Below are 25,706 nucleotides of genomic sequence, written 5' to 3'. Positions count from 1 at the left end.
TTATATATCAACACTTCCTAACTATCTAGTCCCACCTGGCCAACATCCAGTGAAATTTCAGAGTGCGAAATTCAACATTCATGAAAGTACAAGTATTATACATCAAAATTAAAAATTAAGCTTAACGTCTTGTTAATCCAGCCGCTGTGTCAGATTTCAAAAAGGCTTTACAGGCGAAACACCATGCGATTATCTGAGGATGGCCGCCTTCACGTTCCTAGGAAACTATGCAGTATTTTTTTACCTGTTATTTCTTACATTGGTACCCCAGGTAATCTTAGGTTTTTATTACATACAGTCGGGAGGAACTACTGGATATAAGAGCAACGTCAGCTCACCATCATTACGACCTGGAATAGGACTTTCCCGAAGCGGATGCTTTGCCTTCCACCCAGGACAATGGATCGGATCCCAGCCGACGAACCAAAACAACGTCGCCGTAAAAGGGGCAGACGAAGTGGCCTTCTGGTCAGGCTCCGGAAACGGGCACACCGCACACCGCTCCCAAGCATACTTCTCGCCAATGTCCAGTCTCTTGACAACAAGGTTGATGAAATCCGAGCAAGGGTAGCATTCCAGAGAAACATAAGAGACTGTAACGTTCTTTGCTTCACAGAAACATGGCTCACTCGAGACACGCTATCGGAGTCGGTGCAGCCATATGCCTTATGATTAACGAGACGTGGTGTGATCATAACAACATACAGGAACTCAAGTAATTCTGTTCACCTGACTTAGAATTCCTCACAATCAAATGCCGACCGCATTATCTACAAAGAGAATATATTCCCCCCCAATGGCCCTGAACAAACTTTATTTGTCTCTATAACTTTATTTGACTCTATGTAAACTGGAAACCACATATCCAGAGGCTGCATTCATTGTAGCTGGGGATTTTAACAAGGCTAATCTGAAAACAAGACCCCCTAAATTCTATCAGCATATTGATTGTGCTACCAGGGCTGGTAAAACCCTAGATCATTGTTATTCTAACTTCCGCGACGCATAAAAAGCCCTCCCCCGCCCTCCTTTTCAGAAAAGCTGACCACGACTCAATTTTGATGCTCCCTGCCTATAGACAGAGACTCAAACAGGAAGTTACGGGCTCAGGTCTGTTCAACGCTGGTCCGACCAATCTGATTCCACGCTTCAAGACTGCTTCGATCACGTGGATTGGGATATGTTCTGCATTGCATCAAACAACAACATTGAAGAATACGCTGATTCGGTGAGAGAGTTTATTAGCAAGTGCATCGGCGATGTCGTACCCACAGCAACTATTAAAACATTCCCAAACTAGAAACCATGGATTGATGGCAGCATTCGCGTGAAACTAGAAGCGCGAACCACTGCTTTTAACCAGGGCAAGGTGACCGGAAACATGACCGAATACAAACAGTGTAGCTATTCCCTCCACAAGGCAATCAAACAAGCTAAGCGTCAGTATAGAGACGAAGTAGAGTCGCAATTCAACAGCTCAGACACGAGGTATGTGTCAGGGTCTACAGTCAATCACGGATTACAAAAAGAAAACCAGCCCCATCGCGGACCAGGATGTCTTGACCTCAGACAGACTAAACCACTTCTTTGCTCGCTTTGAGGACAATACAGTGCCACTGACACGGCCCGCGACCAAAACCTGCAGACTCTAGGTCCACAGACGACGCAATCGCAACCACACTGCACACTGCCCTAACCCATCTGGACAAGAGGAATACCTATGTGAGAATGCTGTTCATCGACTACAGCTCAGCATTTAACACCATAGTACCCTCCAAACTCGTCATCAAGCTCTCGACCCTGGGTCTCGACTCCGCCCTGTGCAACTGGGTACTGGACTTCCTGACAGTCCTCCCCCAGGTGGTGAGGGTAGGTAACAACATCTCCACCCTGCTGAACCTCAACACTGGGGTCCCACAAGGGTGCGTTCTGATCCCTCTCCTGTACTCCCTGTTCACCCAAGACTGCATGGCCATGCACGCTTCCAACTCAATCATCAAGTTTGCAGACGGCTTGATTACCAACAACGACGAGACGGCCTACAGGGAGGAGGTGAGGGCCCTCGAAGTGTGGGGTCAAGAAAATAACCTCACACGTCAACAACGTCAACAAGATGATTGTGGACTTTAGGAAACAGCAGAGGGAGCACCCCCATATCCACATCGAGGGGACAGTAGTGGAGAGGGTAGTACGTTTTTAAGTTCCTCGGCGTACACATCACGGACAAGCTGAATTGGTCCACCCACACAGACAGCGTGGTGAAGAAGGCGCAGCAGCGCCTCTTCAACCTCAGGAGGATGAAGAAATTTGGCTTGTCACCAAGAGCACTCACAAACTTTTACAGATGCACAATCGAGAGCATCCTGTCGGGCTGTATCACCGCCTGGTACGGCAACTGCTCCGCCCACAACCGTAAGGCTCTCCAGAGGGTAGTGAGGTCTGCACAACGCATCACCGGGGGCAAACTACCTGCCCTCCAGGACACCTACACCACCCGATGTCACAGAAAGTCCATAAAGATCATCAAGGACAACAACCACCCGAGCCACTGCCTGTTCACCCCGCTATCATCCAGAAGGCGAGGTCAGGACAGGTGCATCAAAGCAGGGACCGAGAGACTGAAAAACAACTTCTATCTCAAGGCCATCAGACTGTTATTAAACAGCCGCCACTAACATAGGTAGTTGTAAAATTGTTGGATTAGATTACTCGTTGGTTATTACTGCATTGTCGGAACTAGAAGCACAAGCATTTCACTACACTCTCATTAACATCTGCTAACCATGTGTATGTGACAAATACAATTTGATTTGAGCATGAAAAGCATTTCTCAACCAGTCAGGTGCAACACGAAAGTCAGAAATAGAGATATAATGAATGCCTAACCTTTGAAGATCTTCCTCTGTTGGCACTTCAAGAGGTCCCAGTTACATCACAAATGGTCCTTTTGTTCGATAAAGTCCTTCTTTATATCCATAAAAACTCAGTTTAGCTGGTGTGCTTCATTCAATAATCCACCCAGTTTCCCTCCTTCAAAATGCATACAAAATTAATAAACTTATCCAAACAAGTCAAAGAACATTTGTAATCTAACCTTAAGTACCCTAATACGTAAATAAATTATTACATTTAAGACGGAGAATAGTATGTTCATTACCGGAGATAAATAACAAAGAACGCTCTTTCATCCACGCGCATGGAAACACTACAGCCATAATGGGAGCCACTTAGAAAAACTACAACTTCTAGCTCATTTTTCCAAAAGCCAGCCTGAAACTCTTTCTAAAGACTGTTGACATCTAGTGGAAGCCCTAGGAACTTCAATCTGGGAGGACTTCGCCTCATAATAAACATGAAAGACATTGGAAACAGTGGTAGGCTGATTTGTTTGTTTTTTGGATGGTTTGTCCTCGGGGTTTCGCCTGCCATATCAGTTCTGTTATACTCACAGACATTATTTTAACAGTTTTAGAAACTTTAGAGTGTTTTCTATCCAATTATATACATATCCTAGCTTCTTGGCCTGAGTAACAGGCAGTTTACTTTGGGCACGCTTTTCATCCCGACGTGAAAATACTGCCCCCTACCCAAGAGAGGATAAAAAAGTATGCCTTTTCCGCTTATCTCTTCATTCAATAGTCTTTTAATATGACTTTGGGCTATGCTTTCATCATTTTATGCATGCATGACTTTCCCCGATCAAACAATGAATAAGCTCCATTGTTCCATCTCAAAAACTCAATAACCTATAGAAAAAAAATGAATGACAAGTATAATCAAGTTTAAGCTTATGAAGAAGAAACAATCTGTGTGGGATGAAAAAAAACAATAGAGGGCGTTACCATCATATGTCACAGTGTTTTATGAGCGCTACTTCCCCATCTCTATTTTTTTGCTCTTATTTTCTCTCTTTCTCTCTATATCTCTCCATCTCTCCAACTGTTCTCCCAAGGTAGTGTAAAACCCCGGTCAGAATCTCTCTCCATCCCCCCTCTCTCTCACTCTCCATCGACCCTCTCTCACTCTCCACCCCCTCTCTCGCTCTCCATCCCCTCTCTCGCTCTCCATCCCCTCTCTCTCTCCCTCACTCTCCATCGACCCTCTCTCACATGGTCCATCCCCTCTCTCTACTTTCCTTTCCTCCAATGTCTCCCTGTCTCTCTCCCAGGGCAACGTAGTTCCCTGTCACATTAACACACAGTGACGTCCGGGGTCTTGCCTCGTAGTGGAAAGTGGCCCCCTGAAGCTCTATGTCTCAGTTGTCCACAAAGCCACTAAGCCCATTGAAGTAATGGCAGTCGGCAAAGCTAATGCAGGCTGAGGAACAGACATGTTTACATAACGGAGTCATTAAGACAAGAGGAGGTGCCGTACTTGACTATAGGCATTAGGGACTTATTTTAAGAATATACATGTGTGTCCTGTTGGTCCTGTATGGCTCAGTTGGTAGAGCGTGTCACTTGCAATGGCAGGGTTGTGTGTTCGATTCCCATGGGGGACCAATACAAACAAATAAGAAAATGTGCATACTCACTACTGTGAGTTGCTCTGGATGAGTGTGTCTGCTAAATTCCTCAAATGTCAACCTTGCCATGGGATGTACAGGGTTAACATTGTAAGGCCTTTTCCCAGTACATGCACAGTGATATGTTTCAGGGGGCAGTACACTGTCAGCCCACAGGGGACACTGAGAGTGTGTGTGGGTGCGTACCCACATGTGTGCCTGAATGGAAAGACATTGACAGAGGTAGTTGTGCATCGTTCCAGGCTCCCATAGCTGCAGCCCTCGCTTGACTTACAGCAGCCTTCGTCGTTCTGCTCACACAGTGTGTGGCTGGGATTGGCGCTTTAGGTCGTCCTTGTCATTGACAGCATAGAAAGTCATGTTGACAAGCATCTACTGCCACATTACCCTTCCCAGGGACTGCAGATGCAAATAACAGGTTGCTTTGTGTATAACGTACACGTTTTACATGGACCTTTCAAATAGATGACAATATCAAATATATACTCTTCCTGATCTTGCTGAACCTATTATTTCCCCTTTTCCATTAACATCCATTCAGTGCACGCCAAAACCCGTTACCCTTTCATATATTTTTATGCAATTTGGTCCCTATTCATACATTGTTTTCATCTGTGCCTATTTCTGGCCATAATTGGGCTGTTTTCCCAAGCGCTGACTGGCTGTTTTGTGAGTAGGAGTGGGCTTCAAGGCTCCACTCAGTTTCAGAGTCTGACATCATGCACAACAGCATACAAGACATGGTGCAGAAATGACCCAACTGCTGGTGAAAGACATAGGGTGAAAAACAGAGGGAGAGGAAAGGTGTGTGTGTGTGTGTGTGTGTGTGTGTGTGTGTGTGTGTGTGTGTGTGTGTGTGTGTGTGTGTGTGTGTGTGTGTGTGTGTGTGTGTGTGTGTGTGTGTGTGTGTGTGTGTGTGTGTGTGTGTGTGTGTGTGTGTGTGTGTGTGTGAGAGAGAGAGGGAGAGTGAGGAGGAGAGTGCTGAACTGAGCAGCGAACTGAGCAGCGCAACTTCAGAGAGGCAGAAATCAAAGAATGGGTTTTGAGAGGATTTGCTAAAGGAGTGGAGGAAAGAGGGGGGGGTGAAGAGAGGAGGGAGGAAGAGGAAGGGAGGGGAAGCTTTAATTAAAGCCGCGCAGTGGAGCCAGATAGATACAGCGAGTACTCTACATGAGCTCTCTGTCGTTTTTTTTCTCTCTCATCCCTTCTTCTTCGGTGTGCGCTTTGAAAGAGAGGCAGACACAGAGGAGGAGTGACAGAAGTTGTCTGCTCCAATAGACTGAGAGCTCGCTTATCTCCCTCCATCTTTCTCCCTCTTTCTCTTTCCCCCTCCGCAGCTTTGCTTTTGGAATACCTTCTTGCCTCGCAAATAGTGAATATCCCCAAACGAAAACCATCAGGGCGAAATTGGCGTTTCGGAGAGCCGGAACTAATGAAGGTTAAAGGGGATTCTGAAAGAGGGACACTGAGAAAGGAACCGTCACACAAACAGTTGTGTGTCTTCGGCCTTTGTGTATCGCACAGCTGTAGGCCTGGCAAACGAAGCTAGGTTTGTTCTTTGAAAACATTTGCATGCATTTCTGCTTGTTTTCATGTCATCGGCATTACACTCTTAGAAAAAAGAGTTCCAAAGGGGTAGCCCAAAGGAGACTTACTCTTTCACCGCACTATGACATCACTTACGGGGGCCTCTGTGCTGTATTGTTTTATGTACAGCACCTCTACAATTGCTGCTACTTCCTGAATCAATGCTTATTTACCTTATTCTGATTGGCTCAAAGCCCACATCCCCACTGTCCTGATCCAGTGTAGCAAGAAAACCTGCAACCCTAGAGAAATCTGGCTTCCTGTCCACATTTTGCAATCAATCATTTTTTTCCACTCTGTCAACTAACGAGTAGAAATCCCCCATGATGGCTATGATAATTAAACTGCATCTAATTACATCTAATCTAATTCCAGTTTGGAAATGGAGATGGGATGGAGAGGAGATTGCAGGCTTTATCCATTCGTCAAAAACTGGTTCGATATACATTGTTCCCACATAACTTCACCTCTGCTAGGTAAAGCCCCGCCTTATCTCAGCTCACTGGTCACCGTAGCAGCACCCACCCGTAGCACGCGGTCCAGCGGGTATATCTCACTGGTCACCGTAGCAGCACCCACCCGTAGCATGCGGTCCAGCGGGTATCTCTCACTGGTCACCGTAGCAGCACCCACCCGTAGCACGCGGTCCAGCGGGTATATCTCACTGGTCACCGTAGCAGCACCCACCCGTAGCACGAGGTCCAGCGGGTATATTTCACTGGTCACCGTAGCAGCACCCACCCGTAGCACGCGGTCCAGCGGGTATCTCTCACTGGTCACCGTAGCAGCACCCACCCGTAGCACGCGGCCCAGCGGGTATATCTCACTGGTCACCGTAGCAGCACCCACCCGTAGCATGCGGTCCAGCGGGTATCTCTCACTGGTCACCGTAGCAGCACCCACCCGTAGCACGCGGTCCAGCGGGTATATCTCACTGGTCACCGTAGCAGCACCCACCCGTAGCACGAGGTCCAGCGGGTATATTTCACTGGTCACCGTAGCAGCACCCACCCGCGGTCCAGCACTGGCGTAGCAGGTCCAGCGGGTATCTCTCACTGGTCACCGTAGCAGCACCCACCCGTAGCACGCGGTCCAGCGGGTATATCTCACTGGTCACCGTAGCAGCACCCACCCGTAGCACGCGGTCCAGCGGGTATATCTCACTGGTCACCGTAGCAGCACCCACCCGTAGCACGCGGTCCAGCGGGTATATCTCACTGGTCACCGTAGCAGCACCCACCCAGCGGGTCCATATCTCACTGGTCACCGTAGCAGCACCCACCCGTAGCATGCGGTCCAGCGGGTATCTCACTGGTCTCACTGGTCACACTGGTCAGCAGCACCCACCCGTAGCAGTCCAGCGGGTATATCTCACTGGGTCCAGCGGGTATATCTCACTGGTCACCGTAGCAGCACCCACCCGTAGCACGAGGTCCAGCGGGTATATTTCACTGGTCACCGTAGCAGCACCCACCCGTAGCACGCGGTCCAGCGGGTATATCTCACTGGTCACCGTAGCAGCACCCACCCGTAGCACGCGGTCCAGCGGGTATATCTCACTGGTCACCGTAGCAGCACCCACCCGTAGCACGCGGTCCAGCGGGTATCTCTCACTGGTCACCGTAGCAGCACCCACCCGTAGCACACGGTCCAGCGGGTATATCTCACTGGTCACCGTAGCAGCACCCACCCGTAGCACGCGGTCCAGCGGGTATATCTCACTGGTCACCGTAGCAGCACCCACCCGTAGCACGCGGTCCAGCGGGTATATCTCACTGGTCACCGTAGCAGCACCCACCCGTAGCACGCGGTCCAGCGGGTATATCTCACTGGTCACCGTAGCAGCACCCACCCGTAGCACGCGGTCCAGCGGGTATATCTCACTGGTCACCGTAGCAGCACCCACCCGTAGCACGCGTAGCAGCACCCACCCCAGCGGGGTATATCTCACTGGTCACCGTAGCAGCACCCACCCGTATATCTCACTGGTCATGCGGTCCAGCGGGTATATCTCACTGGTCACCGTAGCAGCACCCACCCGTAGCACGAGGTCCAGCGGGTATATTTCACTGGTCACCGTCAGCAGCACCCACCCGTAGCACGCGGTCCAGCGGGTATCTCTCACTGGTCACCGTCACCGTAGCAGCAGCACCCACCCGTAGCACGCGGTCCAGCGGGTATATCTCACTGGTCACCGTAGCAGCACCCACCCGTAGCACGCGGTCCAGCGGGTATATCTCACTGGTCACCGTAGCAGCACCCACCCGTAGCACGCGGTCCAGCGGGTATATCTCACTGGTCACCGTAGCAGCACCCACCCGTAGCACGCGGTCCAGCGGGTATATCTCACTGGTCACCGTAGCAGCACCCACCCGTAGCACGCGGTCCAGCGGGTACATCTCACTGGTCATCCCCCAAAGCCAATTCTTCCTTTGGATGCTCCTTCCAGTTCTCTGCTGCCAATGACTGGAACGAGCAGCAAAAATCTCTGAAGCTTGGAGACTCATATCTCCCTCACTAGCTTTAAGCACCAGCTGTCAGAGCAGGTAGCAGATCACTGCACCTGTACATACCTCGTCTGTAAATATCCCATCCAATCTACTTCATCCGCATACTGTATTTATTTATTTATCTTGCTCCTTTTGCACCCCAGTATCTCTACTTGCACATTCGTCCTCTGCACATCCTACCATTCCAGTGTTTATTTGCTATATTGTAATTACTACGCTACCATGGCCTATTTATTGCCTTACCTTTCTTATCCTAAACTCATTTGCACATGCTGTATATAGATCTGATGACGTTGAATTTACGTGGGAAACTATTGAATTTGCAAAAAGTCATCAACGTAAGGGGCATTCAGCCTTTTTTTCCACCCAACTTAAAAATAAATAAAAACATGTTTTGTTGATTTTACATTGAAATCACGTTAGTTGAAAACTTAACCAAATGTAAATCAACACTAGACGTTGAACTGACGTCTGTGCCCAGCGGGTAAGCAGACTTCTAGGATTAGAGCAATCTCAGCAAATCCTGACCTTAACCTGTTAGTGCTGGAACATCCAAAACTGACCTTAGATCAGTGCTTTGCTGTAAACAGCAAGGAGGTTATAATATATAACATATGCTATTGTGTTCAGGGGAAAGAAATTCAATACATTTTCTAGATAGGTCCACTGACAGTGTGTGCGCTTACTGTGTGACTGGTGTGCACGAGAGGGAATGGATATCCTGGCAAACAGACTACCAGGGCTCAACTCTATAGAGAGAAACAGAGAGGTGGGAGAGGAGAGGGAGAGAGGTGGATCCCATACCTTCAAAATATATGTACCAGGCTGTAAGGATTTGTTGGAAACACACACACACACACACACACACACACACACACACACACACACACACACACACACACACACACACACACACACACACACACACACACACACACACACACACACACACACACACTGGTCACCGTACCCACACACACACACACACACACACAGGCACACACACAGGCAAACCTACCTACTGGGAGTACATGAATGTATGATGACTGTGAATGCATTTGTCTATATGCCTGTCTGTGTCTGTGTCAGAACGTATACATGTGGTACGTTCAGGGATGTGTGTTGCTCTGCTCCAGTTCGTCTCCCTGTAAGTGTCAACTATGTCATCTCTAGTCAAGCCTGACATGTACTTCACCCCATGAATATGCAAACAGCCTGTGGCCAATCTCACTAACACCTCACCCTGTTGCCTGCTCCCTAACAGCACACCCCACACCTCGGTCTGAGTCACTGCCGGGTGAGTCGCATTGGGAGCCTGGCTACGATTGTACACAACACAGCAAACTTGTGCAAGTGTAACTACAGTACAGTGTACTCCACTATATTCTATTTACTGCGTATCTTTTTTTCATGCCAGCGGGCGAGACAGAGGGACTTCACAATGAACAACTCCTGGTGCGCAATTATGTGTAATAGGATGACGTGGACACAGAGTCAGGGTTTCTGTTGTGCTTGCTTGTGTATAATAAAGGCCTATGGGTGTTTATAGTCTGTCCAAGAAAAAGCCACCTGACCCTCTAGCAACCAATTCTGCATGACACAACCGAAATGACTAGCCTTTTCCAGCCCATGGTTTTACAACCCGCCACCACCGGGCTGTGCCTCCATTGTCCTCCACATAGAGGCTTTTCACAGCGTTGCACAATGGGCCACGTCAGCAACACTGCACTAAGATGATGCTGTGTTCAACAGCTCAAGGGTCCTTTGGCTCTGACACAACATAAAAAGAGTGGGAAACGGAGGGGGAGTGCTTCTTAGCTTCCCACTGAAGTGGAGGAGGGGGAGTGCTTCTTAGCTTCCCACTGAAGTGGAGGAGGGGGAGTGCTTCTTAGCTTCCCACTGAAGTGGAGGAGGGGGAGTGCTTCTTAGCTTCCCACTGAAGTGGAGGAGGGGGAAGGGGTGGAGATGAGAGGGGCGGAGAGGAGAGGGCTGCTGGTGTGAAGTAAACAGTGGGTCTGTCCATTAGGAGAGGAACACACACAAGAGAAGTGAGGACTGTTAGCGCCAGGGTCCATGTCCTTCCGTTAAGGGTGTGTTGTTGAACAGTGGGACTGGGTTGTTGTGCCCTGAGGTGTGCGGGTGTGTGTGTGTGTGGGTGGGTGTGCGTCCATAACAGTAGGACTGTGACGGTGTGAATTGAGGGGTGTGTAAGTTGGACTGTTCACACGTTAGAGGTTTAAAAGGGACATATTTCAGTGGGAGGCCAAACCATGAAAGGTAAACACACACACACACACACACACACACACACACACACACACACACACACACACACACACACACACACACACACACACACACACACACACACACACACACACACACACACACACACACACACACACACACTGGCCAAGTCAACACAGTCCTGCCTCTGTATCTTAGCAGGCATTGTAGAGGTGAACTACTCTAGCTGAGAAAAACAGAGTTGGCATTCTGTCTAAAACACAGTTTGTGACCGAAATAAAAGCAGACAGAAGTTTTCTCCTGCTGCGAGTTAGCCTCTCCCATACTGAGGGGGGATATTGGCTAGTCAAAACTCACACGCACACGCACGCACACACACACACACACGCACCCACGCACACACACCTACAACCCCCCCCCTCCCCCGATGTGTCGTGACACTAAATATTCAGGGCAATATGGTCGTCGAAGCTGGGGAGAGTAGTTGTGTTACAGTGATGTACGCCGTGCCATCCCACGCTAGCTGGAGCACCCCGACACACTGTGACCTTGTACCAGCCAAGGGAAAGAACAGACGGTCCTGTTAGCTCAACCACGACTCAATCTTCAAATCAGATGATTTGACTGAATCTGACATTTATTTCCACCTCAGATTTAAGTTGAAGGAGAATGTAGAGTTATTCACAAGACCAGGACAACAATCGATTAAGAAATCGCTTTGAAGAATGTATTGGAGAATGTATTGATTCACACAGTGCACGGTCAATTAGACTCCTAATATGAACAGAATTTAGATAGTTGCTATTCATACTTTTTCACTTGGTTTTATCCATCTTCTCCTGGAGAGAGAGAACATATATTTACTGTGGTAACAGTACTGTTTGCTTTATGGATAAACAACTGTTTCTATCCTATGTTCATTCATACAGTTGAAGTTGGAAGTTTACATACACCTTAGCCAAATATATTTAAACTCAGTTTTTCACAATTCTTGATATTTAGAATAGTAGTAGAGAGAATGGTTTATTTCAGCTTTTACATTCCCAGTGGGTCAGAAGTTTACATTCACTCAATTAGTATTTGGTAGCATTGCCTTTAAATTGTTTAACTTGGGTCAAACGTTTCAGGTAGCCTTCCACAAGCTTCCCACAAAAAGTTGGGTGAATTTTGGCCCATTCCTCCTGACAGAGCTGGTGTAACTGAGTCAGGTTTGTAGGCATCCTTGCACGCACACACATTCTCAGCTCTGCCCACAAATGTTTATGGGGTTGAGGTCAGGGCTTTGTGATGGCCACTCCAATACCTTGACTTTGTTGTCCTTAAGCCATTTTGCCACCACTTTGCTTGGGGTCATTGTCCATTTGGAAGACCCATTTGCGTTTAAGCTTTAACTTCCTGACTGATGTCTTGAGATGTTGCTTCAATATATCCACATAATTTTCCTTCCTCATGAGGCCATATATTTTGTGAAGTGCACCAGTCCCTCCTGCAGCAAAGCACCCCTACAACATGGTGCTGCCACCCCCGTGCTTCACGGTTGGGATGGTGTTCTTTGACTTGCAAGGCTCCCCCTTTTTCCTCCAAACATAAAGATGGTCATTATGGCCAAACAGTTCTATTTTTGTTTCATCAGACCAGTATGATCTTTGTCCCCCATGTGCAGTTGCAAACCGTAGTCTGGCTTTTTTATGGCGCTTTTGGAGCAGTGGCTTCTTCCTTGCTGGGCCTTTCAGATTAGGTTGATATTGGACTCGTTTTACTGTGGATATAGGTACTTTGTACCTGTTTCCTGCAGCATATTCACAAGGTCCTGTGCTGTTGTTCTGGGATTGATTTGCACTTTTCGCACCGAAGTACGTTCATCTCTAGGAGACAGAACATGTCTCCTTCCTGAGCAGTATGATGGCTGCATGGTCCCATGGTGTTTATACTTGCATACTATTGTTTGTACAGATGAACGTGGTACCTTCAGGCCTTTGGAAATTGCTCCCAAGGATGAACCAGACTTGTGGAGGTCTTGGCTGATTTCTTTTGATTTTCCCATGATGTCAAGCAAAGAGTTTGAAGGTAGGCCTTGAAATACATCCACAGGTACACCTCCAATTGACTCAAACGATGTCAATTAGCCTATTGGAAGCTTCCATGACATACTTTTCTGGAATTTTCCAAGCTGTTTAAAGGCAGTCAACTTAGTGTATGTAAACTTCTGACCCACTGGAATTGTAATACAGTGAATTATATGTGAAATAATCTGTCTGAAAAACAATTGTTGGAAAAATCACTTGTCATGCACAAAGTAGATGTCCTAACCGACTTGCCAAAACTATAGTTTGTTAACAAGAAATTTGTGGAGTGATTGAAAAACAAGTTTTAATGACTCCAACCTAAGTGTATGTAAACTTCCGACTTCAACTGTATATATAATAATTAGGTTCGTACTTATATGTGTCATATTTCACATGTGAATTGAAAAAAAAATCATTTTTACATTTCCCACTCCCCCTGAGACACCCCCAGAGAGTGAGGTCACAGCCAGGGATCAGCCATTATTAACGGGTTACCCTGGAGCAATTAAGGTGCCTTGCTCAAGGGCACATCGACAGATTTTTCAACTATTCGGGTCAGGGAATTGAACCAGTGACCTTTCGCTTACTGGCCCAACTGGCCTTTTTTTCCCTTCTGTTATTTTGATCGTCAAGGAGGGCAGAAGGGGATACTTTAAACTCTCAGAGCCTTGTACGTGCCCTTTCTTGTTGTAGCACTAAGACAAAAACACTGCTTTTCTAGAGGTGTGCTGTGTTGGTATTGAGCTGTCAGCGCATGGCAAAATCCCTCGCAAACAAGGAAGCTCCGTATGAAACACTAGGGTCCCCCTGGGAGAGCTCATGCTAATACTGATGTAATCTGTGATCACTGAGGATCAGCACAGAGACAATGGCTGACTGGCTCGATAGAGCTATAAGGGAAGTAGACTGACCTCTCTATGGTACATGTCTCTAGATAGAGCTATAACAAGTAGATTGGCCTGTAGCTGGCTCAATAGAGCTACAGCAAGTATCAAATCAAATCAAATGTACTCATTAAAGCCCTTTTTACTTCCGCAGATGTCACAAAGTGCTTGTACAGAAGCCCAGCCTAAAACCCCAAACATCAAGCAATGCAGATTTAGAAGCACGGTGGCAAGGAAAAACTCCCTAGAAAAGCAGGAATCTAGGACGGAACCTAGAGAGGACCCAGGCTCTGAGGGTTGGCCAGTCCTCTTTTGGCAGTGCCAGGTGGAGATTATAAGAGTACACGGCCATTAAGGCCAGATTGTTCTTAAATATGTTCAAACATTCATAGGTGACCAACAGGGTCAAATAATAATCACAGTGGTTGTAGAGGGTGCAACAGGTCAGCACCTCAGGAGTAAATGTAAGTTGGCTTTTCATAGCTGAGCATTCTGAGGTCTAGACAGCAGGTGCGGTAGAGAGAGAGAGAGAGAGAGAAGGAGGGGGAGAAAGTTAGGGAGAGGGAAAGAGAGGGGCGAAAACATCAGGTCCAGGACAAGGGACCACGTCCGGTGAACAGGTCAGGGTTCCGTAGCCACAGGCAAAACAGCAGAAACTGGATCAGCAGCAAGACCAGGTGGACTGGGGACATGGACAGCCAGGAGTCACCAGGCCAGGTAGTCCTTGAGGCATGGTCCTAGAGCTCAGTAGACTGTAGCTGAATCCGGATACACTTAGAAAAATGGTTCCAAAGGGGTTTTTTGACTGTCCCCAAAGGAGAACCTTTTTTGACTCCAGGTAGAACTCTTTTGGGTTCCATGTAGAACCCTCCGTGGAAAGGGTTGTACATGGAACCAAACAGCTTTCTACCTGGAACCAAAATGTTTCTACCAGGAACCGAATAGGTTTCTTCAAAGGGTTCTCCTATGGGTACAGCCAACGAGCCCTTTAAGGTTCTAGATAGCACCTTTTTGTTTCCTAAGAGCGTCGAGCTATAACAACTGCACTGACATGCAGCTAGCTCTAAGAGCTATATATAGTAAGTGGAGTGGACTGACCTGTAGCTGACTGATGGTATTGACTGATTGTTGATGTCTCTCTGAGGATGCAGCAAGTACAGTGGATTGACTTGTAACTGACCCTAACAGCATGTCAATGGCCTATAGTTGACTGTTGAGCTAATCTATTCAGACGGCCTAGTGGCATGTTCATGTTAATGATTTGACCTCTAATATGTGAGGTAATTACCAGCAGCCTGTGTGGTCACATTGTGCCTTTGGGCGATTCCACGCGAGCGGAAAATATTTTCCAGATTGTTCTGGCTATTCTCACATAGAAACTTCATTGGAAGTAATGTTAGAAATGTTTTAAAAAATTGTTTCACAAACCATTTTTGAGAAAATCGTGATGAAAGTGGCTTTTTTTAGGCCCCTTTTTCGATCTGCCTCCTGGAAGACCCTATATTCTGTGAACCAACCGTACATGATACAGACAACATCATGGTGTCGCTGTACACTTCTATAGTGTGCTCTATCATAAGGAGTATGTCTAGATTCTGAAATAAAAACAATGACTTATTCATTTATTCAATATTAGACATATTGTTTAGAACACTACCCTCTACAAGAACATACAATTTCCATAGTCGGCTCTCTACTAATTCTATAGGTATGATCAATTTTATCAGCACTACCGACACAGTGAATGGGAAAATGGATTCAAAAGGAAACTTGACTGGCTGACTGACGAATCCTAAAGGAGGGCTGTGATTGGTTAATTACCTATCATTTCAATTTCTATGTATACAATTGGTCATATCATTAAAAGTACCAGAGAGCCATGCTGGAAATTTGAAATTAGTATATTGTTACAAACAATATGTCTAAAACTAAGCTAAATCAAAAAGGGTCGCTTTGAGATATTCATATTTTTTTTATGTTGAATAAAGAAATGTATTTCAGAATCTAGACATACTCCTTATAGGTCTAAAAAGGCCCAAAATGTAATTACCAATTTCACCATGACTTTCTCCAAAATGGTTTGTGATACAAATGTAAAAACCATGTTTAACATCATTCCTCCCTATGAAGTTTCTATGTGAGAATTGCCAGAACAATCTGAGATACAGTACCAAAAATATTTACCGCTGCCGCTGGCCTGTAATCGCCACTTTACTAACTGATCCAGGGTCAGTGTGTGGTTTACTCTTAATACTACGGTTAACTGGTAGCCTACCCGTTGACAGTCATATTCTATTTAACCACCAGACCGTTGATCCAGGGTCAGTGTGTGGTTTACTCTTAATACTACGGTTAACTGGTAGCCTACCCGTTGACAGTCATATTCTATTTAACCACCAGACCGTTGATCCAGGGTCAGTGTGTGGTTTACTCTTAATACTATGGTTAACTGGTAGCCTACCCATTGACAGTCATATTCTATTTAACCACCAGACCGTTGAAATAAGCTTCTGGCTGGATCACAAATGCCTTTTGAATTGGCATTTTGTAATAAAAATAACCTAAATGACATTGTTATAACAACCCTTTTAACACAGCAGCCAATGAGATCAACTGGAGTGTTCCCATGTGCCAATAAGATCGCAGCAAGATGTTTCCGTGTCCAAATGGCCATCACGATCATTACGGCTCATCAGGAGTCAACTGACAGCTAGGACAGTCGCCAAGGTAACCCGTCACACGGTGATGGGTTGATATGGCGATGTGTTAGGACCCCAAGGACACTATGTCACTCACTGTCACACAGGGGCCTCATCTGTCACTGTGGAGGGAGATAACTACGAGATTGCGTGGGGGGAGCGAGAAAGGGAGAGAGAAGAGAGTAGAGAAAGAGACAGGCAATGAGACAGATCCTAGAGGAGAGTAGTGAGAGTCCAAAGAGAGGTAGGGAGAGAGGAAGAGACAGGCAATGAGACAGATCCTAGAGGAGAGTAGTGAGAGTCCAAAGAGAGGTAGGGAGAGAGGGAGTGAGAGAGGAAGAGACAGGCAATGAGACAGATCCTAGAGGAGAGTAGTGAGAGTCCAAAGAGAGGTAGGGAGAGAGGGAGTGAGAGAGGAAGAGACAGGCAATGAGACAGATCCTAGAGGAGAGTAGTGAGAGTCCAAAGAGAGGTAGGGAGAGAGGAAGAGACAGGCAATGAGACAGATCCTAGAGGAGAGTAGTGAGAGTCCAAAGAGAGGTAGGGAGAGAGGGAGTGAGAGAGGAAGAGATAGTAAGGAGAAAGGAGGGTATGGAGAGGAGAGTATTTTTATTTTACCTTTATTTAACTAGGCAAGTCAGTTAAGAACAAATTTTTATTTTTAATGACGGCCTAGGAACAGTGCGTTAACTGCCTAGTTCGGGGGAGAAAGAGAGTATGGAGAGAGAGCGAAAGAGAGAGAGACGGTGAAGAGGAAAGTGAGAGAGAGACATAATAGGTTGCCATGGAAAGAAAAAATTGTGACCTTCTCCCACAGTTCTCCTGTAGAGGACTTAATCTGCTGTAATTACCTGTCAAGTCAATAGGATTGGAGTGTGATGGAGGAGAGGACTCACACCAGGTGATTACCATGACAATCACACCTCATACCCACTGACATGATGATAGTGCAGACAAGAATATACAGCGACCTCTCTGTCTTAAAGGGAATGGTCTCAGATAACGGTTAGTCATAGGGTTGTATGCCTCAAGGCAGTCGTGTAAAGTACTTAAGTAAAACTACTTTAAATGACTACTTAAGTGTTTTTTTCCCGGGTATCTGTACTTCACTTCACTATTTATATTTTTGCCAACTTCTACTTATACTTCACTACATTCCTAAAGAAAATAATGTACTTTTTACATTTTCCCTGACACCCCCAAATGATTTTGACAGGAAAATGGTCCAATTCACACACTTAACTAGAAAACATCCCTGTTCATCCCTACTGCCTCTGACTCATTAAACACAAATGCTTTGTTTGTAAATTATGTGTGAGTGTTGGAGTGTGCCCCTGTCTATCCGTCAATCACAAAATAATTCTGGTTTGTTTAATATAAGGAATTTTAAATGAATACTTTAAAAAAATACTTTTACGTTTGATACTTAAGTACATTTGAGCAATTCCATGTACTTTTGATACTTAAGTATATTTATAACCAAATACTTTTAGACTTTTAATCAAGTAGTATTTTACTGGGTGACTTTCACTTTTACTTCAGTCATTTTCTATGAAGTTATCTTGACTTTTACTCAAGTATGGCAATTGTGTACTTTTTCCACCACTGCCACAAGGCAGTATTTGAGCTTTTAGTTATGTTTACTCTTCCAATTGGTTGATTGGTATAGGTTGGGGTAGGCAGCTCACTCCAGATGATTATCAAGACAATCAAACCTCATACCCACTGACATTATGATGGAGAAGAATATACTGTGACCTCGCTGCCTTAAAGGGAAGGGTCCAGTGCTGTATCTGAGCTATGAGTTTCTCTCATTTTTCAGTGACCCTCCCTTTATGGTTTTCAAAGCGACAGTCTGGTATCTAGGAAACAGTTCAATGGTCATTTTAGTTTATATATATAAAACATTAGGAACACTGGCTCTTTCCATGACAAAAAACTGACCATGTGACTCCGGGTGAAAGCTATGAACCCTTTAGTGATGTCACTTGTTAAATCCACTTCAATCAGTCTTAAAGTTGTATTGATTCATGTGACAACTGCTGATCATCGAATGATTAACGGTTTATAAATACGGGATTAAATGAATCAGGTAATTATTAACTCATTAACCTGGGGCACCATGGGGAGGTTTTGTTACTTTACAACCTTATTTTGGCTTGCGTTTCTATTTCCCAAATTAACTCAAGGAATATCATAATTTCAAGTTTACAGCAGTCGCTTAATTCATCAGTTTCCTCTACAGTCTCATTCTGAACATCTACCACACCAATTGAGTTGATTATTTATTTACTAACAAGCTAAAAGGATAATATAAGATACACAAACACACAGTCTAGGCTATTAGAACTTAGTATAATGAAACAGGTCCCTAGCGGGCCCGACACAGTATGACACGTGTTACACAAAATGGGGGTTTCAAAAGAGCGAGAGAGTGCACGAGAAAAGCACACTTGGGTGCATTTGTCGACTACGCTTATTTGAACCCTCACCTTGCCCCGAACCGCCGCTCTTATGGGTCAGAATATAATGATGTAATTACGTGTTGAAGGTCTCCGATGGGGGGTCTCTTCGTGGACCGGGTTCCGACTTCTCTGATTCTCTGTCATGTGCCTTTTAATGAGGAGTGGCTTAATAATAATCTCCACAGAGGAACTCTGAAGCTCTGTCAGAGTGATCACCTCCCTGATCAAGACCCTTCTCCCCTGATTGCTCAGTTTGGCAGGGCGGCCAGCTCTAGGAAGAGTCTTGGTGGTTCCAAACTTCTTCCATTTAAGAATGATGGAGGCCACTGTCTTCTTGGGGACCTTCAATGCTACAGAAATGTTTTGGTACCCTTCCTCAGATCTGTGCCCCTCCACAATCCTGTCTTGGAGCTCTTCGGACAATTCCTTTGACCTCATGGCTTGGTTTTTGCTCTAACATGCACTGTCAACTGTGAGACCTTCTATAGACGTGTGAGCCTTTCCAAATCATGTCCAATCAATTGAATTTAGCACAGGTGGACTCAATCAAGTTGTAGAAACATCTCAAGGATGATCACTGAGCTACATTTTGAGGCTCATAGCAAAGGGTCTGAATACTTATGTAAATAAGCTATTTCAGTTTTTTTTCATACATTTGCTAAAGATTTTTTTTTTTTTTTACGTGTTTTTGCTTTGTCATTATGGGATATTGTGTGTAGATTGATGAGTAGAAGATGGTATTTTATCCATTTTACAATAAGGCTGTAATGTAACAAAATGTGGAAAAATGAAGGGGTCTGAATGCAATGTATGCACTGAACAAAAATATGAATGCAACATGTAATAGTTTTCTAAGATTTTACTGAGTTGAAATTCATATAAGGAAATTTTAATAAATAAATTAGGCCTAATCTATGGATTTCACATGACTGGGCAGGGGTGCAGCCATGGGTGTGTTATGCAGGTGAATGAGGACCCAAAAGCGACTTGGCGAAAACAGAGTCTTTAATCCAGTAAAGTAAATCTACAATCATAAAGCATAATTCCACTCGTAAAGACGAGAACAGACTGGAGACTCGATCATGAACTGCAGGTTGCCTCGGGAAGGCACTTGAACGTAGCAGACTCAGACACCTGCTCACCACGCAGCATCTGAGGGAAACACGACACGACAGGGCGATACACAGACACAGCACGGTGAACAATAGACAAGGATCCGACAGGGCAGAAACGGAAAACAAGGGGAGAAATAGGGACTCTAATCAGGGAAAAAGATAGGGAACAGGTGTGGGAAGACTAAATGATTGATTAGGGGAATAGGAACAGCTGGGAGCAGGAACGGAACGATAGAGAGAAGAGAGAGAGGAAGGGAGAGAGAAAAAGGGGAACGAACCTAAAAAGACCAGCAGGGGGAAAACGAACAGAGGGAAAAGCAAAATGACAAGACAATATAAGACAAAACATGACAGGGTGGGCCTGTGAGGGCATAGTCCCACTCAATTGGCAGCCAGGCCCACCCACTGGGAGCCAGGCCCAGCCAATCAGATTGAGATGTGGAGGTCCTGGGCTGGCGTGGTTACATGTGGTCTGTGGTTGTGAGGCCGGTTGGACGTACTGACAAATTCTCAAAATCGACATTGGAGACAGCTATTGGTAGAGAAATGCACATTCCGTTCTCTGGTAACAGCTCTGGTGAACATTCCTGCAGTCAGCATGACAATTGTATGCCATCTCAAAACTTGAGACATCTGTGGCATTGTGTTGTGTGACAAAACTGCACATTTTAGAGTGGCTTTTTATTGTGCTCAGCACAATGTGCACCTGTGTAGTGGTCATGCTGTTTAATCAGCTTCTTGCTGATTATCCCCAACAGGGATGTATACAAATGTGTGCACAACATTTGAGAGAAATTAGCTTTTTGTGCGCATGGAATTTTTCTGGGATTTTTTTTACATCAGCTCATGAAACATGGAACCAACACTTTACATCTTGTGTTTATATTTTAGTTCAGTGTATATAGTTCCAATGGTCCAGTTAGTTAAAGCATGGTGGATGTGTAGCACATGGGGATGTGTGAAACTTACTCCTCGACCTGAAGTTTCCCAACTTTCGCCAGTGAATAGCTAGCTTTTTGTGTTGCGCCGATTGGTAAGACAAGGTGGTCACGTGTGCTAGCATCCACCATAGTGTGCTAGCATCTACCATAGTGTGCTAGCATCCGCCATAGTGTGCTAGCATCTACCATAGTGTGCTAGCATCTACCATAGTGTGCTAGCATCTACCACAGTGTGCTAGCATAAACCAGAGTGTGCTAGCATCTACCATAGTGTGCTAGCATCCACCATAGTGTGCTAGCATCTACCATAGTGTGCTAGCATCCACCATAGTGTGCTAGCATCCACCATAGTGTACTAGCATCTACCATAGTGTGCTAGCATCCACCATAGTGTGCTAGCATCTACCATAGTGTGCTAGCATCCACCATAGTGTGCTAGCATCCACCATAGTGTGCTAGCATCTACCATAGTGTGCTAGCATCCACCATAGTGTGCTAGCATCCACCATAGTGTGCTAGCATCTACCATAGTGTGCTAGCATCCACCATAGTGTGCTAGCAAGGCAGAGATCCTTGGTGTGAGCTGAATCAGGAGGTGGTACTTGCACACTTGCAACACCAGGGTTGTGGGTTTGACTCCCTGCAAGAACCACATACTGTGAATACCAATAATATATTTTCTGTATTTCACTTTGGATAAACCCACCTGCTATATCATTAGTATTATACTAATATATTTTCAATTTCTAAAGCCCTTTTAAATCCTTTCAAATTATTTTTGCACATTGTGTCAGTGAAAGTTTGCAGAAAAGGTATCTTATTCATCTTCAGAATATATGAATTATATTGTAATCGTGTAAATGGTATATCAGTCAGTCTGGCCCAATGTGTTGTCTGGCTGTGTTTTACAGTTGAAGTGTTATGCAGGTGAATGAGGACCCAAAAGCGACTTGGCGAAAACAGAGTCTTTAATCCAGTTTAAGGAAATAGCAATACTCCTAGACAAATCGGAGCGGTAAATAAAGCATAAGAAACAATTTCACTCGTAATCACGAGAACTGACTGGAGACTCGATAATGAACTGCAGGTTGCCTCGGGAAGGCACTCGACCGTAGCAGACTCAGACACCTGCTCACCACGCAGCATCTGAGGGAAACACGACACGACAGGGCGATACTAAGACACAGCACGGTGAACAGTATACAAGGATCCGACAGGACAGAGACGGAAAACAAGGGGAGAAATAGGGACTCTAATCAGGGGAAAAGATAGGGAACAGGTGTGGGAAGACTAAATGATTGATTAGGGGAATAGGAACAGCTGGGAGCAGGAACGGAACGATAGAGAGAAGAGAGAGAGAGAGGGAGAGAGAAAAAGGGGAACGAACCTAAAAAGACCAGCAGGGGGAAAACGAACAGAAGGAAAAGCAAAATGACAAGACAATATAAGACAAAACATGACATGAAGTCTGAAGTTTACATACACCTTAGCCAAATACATTTAACTCAGTTTTTCACAATTCCTGACATTTAATCCTAATAGAAATGCACTATCTTAGGTCAGTTAGGATCACCACTTTATTTTAAGAATGTGAAATGTCAGAATAATGGTAGAGAGAGTGATTTATTTCAGCTTTTATTTCTTTCATCACATTCCCAGTGGGTCAGAAGTTTACATACACTAAATTAGTACTTGGTATCATTGCCTTTAAATTGTTTAACTTGGGTCAAACATCTCGGGTAGCCTTCCACAAGCTTCGCACAAAAAGCTGGGTGAATTTTGGCCAAATCCTCCTGACAGAGTTGGTTTGTAGGCCTCCTTGCTTGCACACGCTTTTTCAGTTCTGCCTACAAATGTTCTAAGGGATTGAGGTCAGGGCTTTGTGATGGCCACTCCAATACCTAGACTTTGTTGTCCTTAGCCATTGTCGATTTGGAAGACCCATTTGCGACCAAGCTTGAACTTTCTGACTGATGTCTTGAGCTGTTGCTTCAATATATCCACATAATTTCCCCTGCCTCATGATGCCATCTATTTTTATTTTTATTTTGTTTTTTATTTTACCCCCGTTTCTCCCCAATTTCGTGTTATCCAATTATTTTTAGTAGCTACTATCTTGTCTCATCGCTACAACTCCCGTATGGGCTCGGGAGAGACCAAGGTTGAAAGTCATGCGTCCACCGATACACAACCCAACCAAGCCGCACTGCTTCTTAACACAGCACGCATCCAACCCGGAAGCCAGCCGCACCAATGTGTCGGAGGAAACACCTTGGTTAGCGTGCACTGCGCCCGGCCCGCCACAGGAGTCGCTGGTGCATGATGAGACAAGGATATCTCTACCAGCCAAGCCCTCCCTAGCCTGGACGACGCTAGGCCAATTGTGCGTCGCCCCACGGACCTCCCGAGCTGCAGTACAGCGCCCTTAACCACTGCGCCACCCGGGAGGCCCCTTGATGCCATCTAATTTGTGAAGTGCATCAGTCCCTCCTGCAGCAAAGCAACCCACAGCATGATGCTGCCACCCCCATGCTTCATGGTTGGGATGGTGTTCTTCGGCTTGCAAGCCTCCCCCTTTTTCCTCCAAACACAACAATGGTCATTATGGCCAAATATTTATATTTTTGTTTCATCAGACCAGAGGACATTTCTCCAAAAAGTATGATCTTTGTCCCCATGTGCAGTTGCAAACCGTAGTCTGGCTTTTTTATGGTGCTTTTGGAGCAGTGGCTTCTTCCTTGCTGAGCGGCCTTTCGGGTTATGCCGATATAGGACTCGTTTTTACCATGGATATAGATACTTTTGTACCTGTTTCCTCCATCATCTTCACAAGGTCCTTTGCTGTTGTTCTGGGATTGATTTGCACTTTTCGCACCAAAGTACATTCATCTCTAGGAGACAGAACGCGTCTCCATCCTGAGCGGTATGACAGCTGCGTGGTCCCATGGTGTTTATACTGGCGTACTATTGTTTGTACAGATGAACGTGGTACCTTCAGGTGTTTGGAAATTGATCCCAAGGATGAACCAGACTTGTGGAGGTCTACTATTTATTTTCTGAGGTCTTGGCTGATTTCTTTTGATTCTCCCATGATGTCAATCAAAGAGACACTGAGTTTGAAGGTAGGCATTGAAATACATCCACAAGTACACCCCCAATTGACTCAAATTAAGTCAATTAGCCTATCAGAAGCTTCTAAAGCCATGACAGAATTTTCTGGAATTTTCCAAGCTGTTTAAAGGCACAGTCAACTTAGTGTATGTAAACTTCTGACCCACTGGAATTGTGATACAGTGAATTATATGTGAAATAATATGTCTGTAAACAATTGTTGGGAAAATGACTTGTGTCATGCACAAAGTAGATGTCCTAACCGACTTGCCAATACTATAGCTCGTTGAAAAGAAATGTGTGGAGTGGTTGAAAAACGGGTTTTAATGACTCCAACCTAAGTGTATGTAAACCTCCGACTTCAACTGTAGCTGTTGTCTAAGTAGATTGACTGTGTGTAGATTGACTGTGTGTATGACCTTGGGTTGGCTAGCGAACAGCCACCAAATAATCCTGTGAAGAGAAGTGGAACAATCAGAGCATAAAGAGGATAAAGAGCCTGACCTTACACACACGGTGTCTGCACCCATGACCTCTCTGATTCACTAGGGTGAAATAAATACAGCCGTTGTTGCACGTAATTGCATCCACCGGAGTGCGGGAAATGTCAACATTAGTTCCACTTCATAGTTTCATGACTCAGGCCTTTGCGGCAGTGTGTACCATTAATAATTATACTCTAGGTGGTAGGAAGTCTGGGATTGAAAAAAGACATTAATTCATGTATTAGCCTAAGCTAGGCAGGCAAAGTATGCTGCTAGCACAGGAAGCTGTAGGGCAGTGAGAGAAGGATGCTTACTTAATGATGTGAATTGGAGACTGGGCTCAGCTAAATAGTGAACGCTCCACGCTCTCTTGTTATTGGGCGTTTATCGATTGTTTACTACCTCTCCCCATCTCTCTCTCTCTATCTCTCTCTTTCTCTCTCCCTCTCCCCTCTCTCTCTCTCTCTCTCTCTCTCTCTCTCTCTCTCTCTCTCTCTCTCTCCCCCTCTCTCTCTCCCTCTCTATCTCTCTCTCTATCTCTCTCTCCCTCTCTCCCTCTCTCTGTGTCTCTCGCTCTCTCTGTCTCTGCCTCCCTCTCTCGCTCTCTCTCTCTCTCTCTCCCTCTCTCTCTCTCTCTCTCTCTCTCTCTCTCTCTCTCTCTCTCTCTCTCTCTCTCTCTCTCTCTCTCTCTCTCTCTGTGTGTAGTGATGGGGGGAGTGGAGTCTCGTGGGGTGCTCAGGAAGATCAGTGACATGCTGGAGGTGATCCTGAAGAGGATGGACAGTCTCTCCAAACTGGATAACAGCACCACCAGCGACACCCGCCGTCTGGATGAACTCAGCTCGGCCATCAACAGGTACGGTCTGGATGGAGTGGTGGGCTTAGGACAGGCAGGACTTCCCCTTAGGACTTCCCCTTTTCTCACTCACTCTTTTTCCTCCTCTCTTGTTGTTCTCTTCAGACCCTTCTCTTTCCCCTTTTTGGCTGCCAGGTAGTCTGGTCTGCTCTCGGCAGCTTTACAAGGGCAGGGTTGTCTGACCTTGTCGCTCCCTTCTTCCAAGCACCCATCCA

General features: G+C 45.6%; 1 pseudogene; it reads left to right on the top strand.

The window, feature by feature from the left end:
* The window catches only part of LOC124016382, a 224,518-nt pseudogene that overhangs the window by 40,855 nt on the left and 157,957 nt on the right, over positions 1-25,706 (top strand).

Source organism: Oncorhynchus gorbuscha, linkage group LG26 (assembly GCF_021184085.1).
Source record: "Oncorhynchus gorbuscha isolate QuinsamMale2020 ecotype Even-year linkage group LG26, OgorEven_v1.0, whole genome shotgun sequence".
NCBI classification, from domain to species: Eukaryota; Metazoa; Chordata; class Actinopteri; order Salmoniformes; family Salmonidae; genus Oncorhynchus; species Oncorhynchus gorbuscha.
Note: the sequence above shows the minus strand (reverse complement) of the source record. Positions and strands in the feature narration are given on the sequence as shown.